The sequence below is a fragment of the Carya illinoinensis genome, chromosome 10 (assembly GCF_018687715.1).
Source record: "Carya illinoinensis cultivar Pawnee chromosome 10, C.illinoinensisPawnee_v1, whole genome shotgun sequence".
Taxonomy (NCBI): Eukaryota; Viridiplantae; Streptophyta; class Magnoliopsida; order Fagales; family Juglandaceae; genus Carya; species Carya illinoinensis.
The window spans coordinates 17,825,589-17,831,173 of record NC_056761.1 but is presented as its reverse complement, the minus strand read 5'-3'; the positions used below and the strand labels follow the sequence as shown (position 1 = coordinate 17,831,173).

Genomic DNA, 5,585 nt, shown 5'->3' with positions numbered 1-5,585 from the left:
TTTATCAAAAACACTGGACAGTCAAATTAATTATAAAATCTAAAAACAATAATCATCTCCCAAGTAGAAGCATCTATCCGATCCACAAAAGAATAATTGTATCAAAATACAATTCCCCAAAACAGTTTTTTTACAACCAACAACCAAAACACATAGTTTTAACATCAAAATAAAATGAAAGGAAAGACTCATCCACATCTAGAGCTAGGGCTAGGCGTCTGGCTCCCCCAACCTAGCAATGTTTTGCTCCACAATTTCTTCTTCTTCATTTCTTGGACGTTTAAAACATTAACACGAAGGTGAATTTAATACTCAGTAAATAGTACATCAAGCATTTAAAATATCATACATCATCTAACATTTTCTTTTGAAAACTCATACAAGTTAAAAACATTTGACTAAACATAAAACATTTACAATAAATATTTAATTTAAATTCTCACTTTATTTTGGCCGTTACACACTATTGCGTTCTGTGTATTAGAATTAACGATCTTTTATACCTAATTCTTTTTTTTTTATAAGTATCTTTTATACCTAATTCTACCCATGGCCAAGGGTTGGAAATCCCTCAATTAGGATGACAATATTGGATGCACTACCAATGGGTCTAATCTGGCATTGCAATCTGCCCATTTTCTCTTGTATGATTTCATTCAATCATTGGCCATTTACATGTCTTCATACAAAAACCTTCATTTCCTTTTCTTTATTTTATTTCCATTCATAGTATTTGATCATCTTCTAAACTCAACGCAACATGCACTTTCTTTCATAAAATAATATGCATTTCATCATTGTTCTAAATCCAATGCTAATGCACTTTCTTTCGCAAAACAATATGCATTTCATCATCTTTCTAAAACCAATTCAACATGCATTTTCTTTCATAAACACGTGTTTCATGTTTTACATATATAATAAAGAAAGTCACTAGCTTTCAAGAAAACATATACAAGATAAATCTCATGATCAAAGTCTTGAATATGCATGCTTTACATCATACACATACATACATTCGTAATTTATAGGATGCTTCATAGGGGCTACCAAGAAGGCTTATACATTATACATTAAACTTTTTCACCACATAAAGCATTTGAAATGAGAAAGCATTTTAATAAGAGAAAATGCCGTGAAGAGCTTATTCACAGTTACTTACCTCTGGGATTTACCATCGGGTTCCTATGAACTTGAAAAATTCCTATTCAATGAAATAGAATAAACACATCAACATCAATTTCATTCTAAGGTTCACTAACGAACACCTTAACTAACGCCCACTTTAATTCCAAGAAAGTGCCTTCCTCAACATCTCTTCACTTAAAAAATATTAACCATAAGCATAACCGTAACTCATTCAACTACCCACCATACATGGCACTAAGCCAAAACATTAAACTCTTCATTTAAACATTTTAAAGAAACTCATGAAAGTAACTAATAGCATGCTTATTGTCCATTAAAGGTTATTGAGTTTTCTTCATGAGGGATAGATAGGGATCATGGGTTAAAATATACAAATGGTATGAATTTATTTAAGTATGGAAGAGAACAAGAAAATGCTATAAATTTGAAGATTTTGGTAAATAAGGTATTTAGCAGCTTTTAAAATTGTGGGTAGCCGTTTTAAACAAATGGTTTAGACTTAAAAATGATTGATTTTAATCGCTTGTTTTTAATGGTTTTTCATCCAAACAACATATTTTGGGTTAAGGAAATGATGTGAGGGATAAATGGGAATTTAGGGACTGTTTTAAGCTTCAAAACAGGGCATAGTAGAGTTTTTTTCTGCACCTCTATAGACAATTGTAGCCTTAGCACATTCATGCCTTTAAACATCTTTTGCTTAACCAAACTTTTAACCACATAATTAAAAATACTAAAATTATAGAAAAATCAAGAAAAAAATCTCATTTTTTTTTAAAACATGGCATAACAGTAAGCACAATATTCAGTACACTCAAAATCCCCATACAAGCTTACTAATTTACTTTAACAATTTCTAATGGCTCACTTAGGTCATAACTTTGAGAAAATCATATTTAAAATTACAAACCTCAACTCCCTTAATTTACTACACAAACATGAGGATTAAAATAAATCAAAATATATTTTAACATCAAGAATATAAGGAAAATCGAAATAAAATACCATTACAAGCACATGGCTAAAACAAAAATAGGGCATGACTTAAACTCATTTTTCCTCTATTTGGTCACCACCAAAATAGAACAATCACAAGGGAAATTAATGAAAATCAACCAGAAAATGACTACAACACATTCAATCAATACAAAAATCAGAAAACCTATCATATGGTTTGGATTCTAACAACACAGGCCACTCTCACAAATTTTTTTAAGGAATGGAGTATCATTTGACTTAATCCCCTTTCCAAGATGCGAATCTAGCCACCAACAAAAAATAGAAGGAGAAATCTTAAGAATTTTGTCTAGAACAAGCAATAAATTGATTTTGAGAAAACTCTAGGTTAACATCCACATATTCAAATTTTCCAAAATCATAAACCGAAATTATAGGGTTTACCTGTGTTCGTATCTTTTCTTGAAATGGTTTCAACTAAATCTACTTGTAAATCGATCGAGGGAAATGGGTTTTGAAGCTTATGGAGGAAGGAAAATGAAGGCCTTTCATTTGCTTTTGTTTTTTGTTCTTTCCGTACGAATGAAGGGGCTACATGACGGCTAAATGCTTTTAAGAGAATGGATGGTCAAGATCATCACACAAAGGGAAGATATTTCCCACTTACCAATCCCAGGGCTAGAATTAAAAGGAGATTAGGTGATGACCCGCTTTTGAGTGTATTTTCGCTGAAATAGTTGTTTTTATTTTAATTAATATTTTAGTTAATTATTTTAATTTAATTGCATTTTAAAATTGTTTTTAATTTAATTGATATTGTGTTTTATTTTTTTTAGTTGTTTTGTGGGTTTTAATCTCTTTTTGGCGGTTTAGTTTTGTTTCCCGGAATGAGGATTGAGCCTCATCTTTTCCCTACATCTCTTTTCCTTTTTCTCTTCTTTTTCCTTTTTCTTTTTTTTCTTTTTCTTTTTCCTTCTTTCTTTTTCCTTTCTTTTCTTTTTTTCTTTCTTTTCTTTTTTTCCTTTTTTCCTCTCCCCCGCGTCGAGCCCCCCCGATCTCTCTCTCTCTCTTCTCTCTCCCTCACGTCGGAAACTTCTTACCCCCAGTGTACTGCCGTCCGGCCACCGTGCAACTCACCGCAGGCACCATCCTCTTCGTCTCCCTCCGGCGCACCTCCCCACCGAATCTCACCCCCAACCGGCCGGCCGTTTGGCCGGAAAAGCCCTTTGAAGCCCGCACGGTTTTGGCTCCGATCCGCCGCCGTCGCTCCACCTCCGGCCACCATTTCTTCACCACTTCATCACCGGTCCCTTGCCGTCCTAACCCACCTATTTTCGGCCTCCAACGACCACCGGAACAGCTCCTACGAGCTAGCTTTCCTTTTTGAGAAATCCGGCCTCTTTCCAGCGATTCTGCCGCCATCCACGGCCAACCACCACTTCCAATAGCTTCACAACCATCCCTAGATCATTCCCTATCAATCCCAAGCCCTAGTTTGTCCCCGTTCAAAAGTGGGTTTTTCACAACCCACGGCCACAGTGAATTTTCACTGTGACGTTGCTTTTTCGCCACCGTTTGCAACGCCTCATGTTTTCTAAAATTGCCATATAGCGCTGTAAGTATTTTCCAAACCCTATTTTCAGATTTAAATATATATTGCTCTTTCAATTAATTAATCTGCTGGTTGGTTGATTCCGGACTGAGTCCGAGGAGTTCGGGGGTCGGATGGATGGAGGACGGAGTTGCTTGTTTTATTGTTTTATGTTGTTGGATTATTTTATTATGCATTGATATGGCATTTCATGGTGCATGCATGTGTGTTTTTGTTTAAGTGCGAAAAGCCTGTGTATTGGCGTAATTGGACTTACGGGTGTGTGTGTATCACGACCCCAAGCCGGGATGGGGTATTATCCCGGTGGAGCTCCTCTGGTCACTCGGGAGCGGAATAAACTGAGTGATGTCCCCTGAGTTGTCGCTAGACGACGGGAGCGGGGGCTAGGGGTTGCTTGGCTACGAACGCGCCGGGCGCGGAACCGGGCATCGCTCTACGCACCGACTTCGTGGCCCTTCGCTGGTGAGGGCTAGAGGATGCTTGGCTACGAATGTGCAGGGCACGGAACTGGGCATCGCTCGTTAGGTGTCACATGCGTGGTGGTACTCTGCGGTGTGGCACTGGAGCCAGGGTGTGCGGATGACCCCTAGGGAAGGTCATGGTGCATACGGTTAATATGGATAATGGTTTGAGACGGATAAAGGCCAACTGTGACTTTTGGCTTGTTTTTCGGAAAGGGTGTGTTTTTGGGTCAAATGGATTTTTTGGCGTGTGTGGAAAATCATGTTTTATGGGCTTTGTGCATTGGGCATGTTTCATGCATATTGTTTGAGTTCTATATGTGTTTTTATCTAGTAGTGTTTGGGTTTTACTTACCTGCGGTACCATTTTTGGTTCCGTAGCTTTTGGTGCAGAGTTGGAGGACGAAGAGGAGGAGGCTGAGCCCGAGGATGCGGCTCCGCCGGGTTGCTGATGCTATGCTTTATATTTGTTTAAAACTGTATTTGTGTTTTTTGTAATATTTTATCTATGTACGTTTTAAACAGTTTGTATTACGTTAAGAAAAATTCTGGTACTTAGTTATGACTTTCGTTATCCGCTGCATGTTCTTTCGTGCACATTTGTTGCCTTTGCACACACTTGGCACCCGTCGATGGGATGGTGACCCGGGTTGTCACCATCCGAACGTCTCGATTTCCCCGTGTTCGGGCATGGGGATTTTGGGGGCGTCACAGGTGGCATCAGAGCGGTTTGGCTCTGGGTAAAACCACATGTCCCGTAGGCAGTACCAGAATGCTTTTTAAAGTTGTGTTTTAAAAATTATGTTAAGTACAGTTGTTTTATTTGTTTTATTTGTTTGAGCTTGTTTGTTTGTTTGTATTTATTTGGTTATGTTTTTGCAAGCTGGTTTCTTTTGTTTCTTGCTGTGTGGTGTTGGTTTTGTTTTTGTTGATTTTATGATGGTTTTATTTGTTTTCTTAAATGAGGGTCAAGTGTGGTGTTGTGGCAGGAACATGGGGAGACCAAGGAAATCTACCCAAGAACCACGGGACAATACCTCCAGGGATGACTCCCTAGCCGAAGCAATACGGCAGATGACAGAATTTATGCAGCAGAGTGCTAGGTCGCAACAGACAGGGCCTTGGCCACAACAAGGACCTTGGCCACAACAAGAGGGTCCCTGGCCACCATCAGGAGGGCATTGTCCACAACAAGGAGGGTTTTGGCCACAACCAGGAGATCCTTGGCCATATCAGGGAGGGCCTTGGATGTATCCAGGAGGGTCCAATAGCATGGTGCAAGCCGGATGCACCTATGAGCGCTTCCTGGCGCATAGGACTCCACACTTCACTGGAAATGAGGATCCACTTCAGGCTGGAAAATGGATCAAGGATCTGGAGAAAACTTTTGAGGTGTGTGGATGCAC

The 5,585-nt window shown here is 38.8% G+C and overlaps 1 long non-coding RNA gene across 1 annotated transcript; it reads right to left on the bottom strand.

The window, feature by feature from the left end:
- LOC122279106 lies at positions 1-2,683 on the bottom strand. Its single transcript, XR_006229461.1, has 3 exons — positions 2,551-2,683; positions 1,163-1,204; positions 1-271 (listed from the first exon to the last, which is right to left on the bottom strand). It is a non-coding gene; the product is annotated as an uncharacterized LOC122279106 (long non-coding RNA).
- Between the last annotated feature and the right edge of the window lie 2,902 nt (positions 2,684-5,585).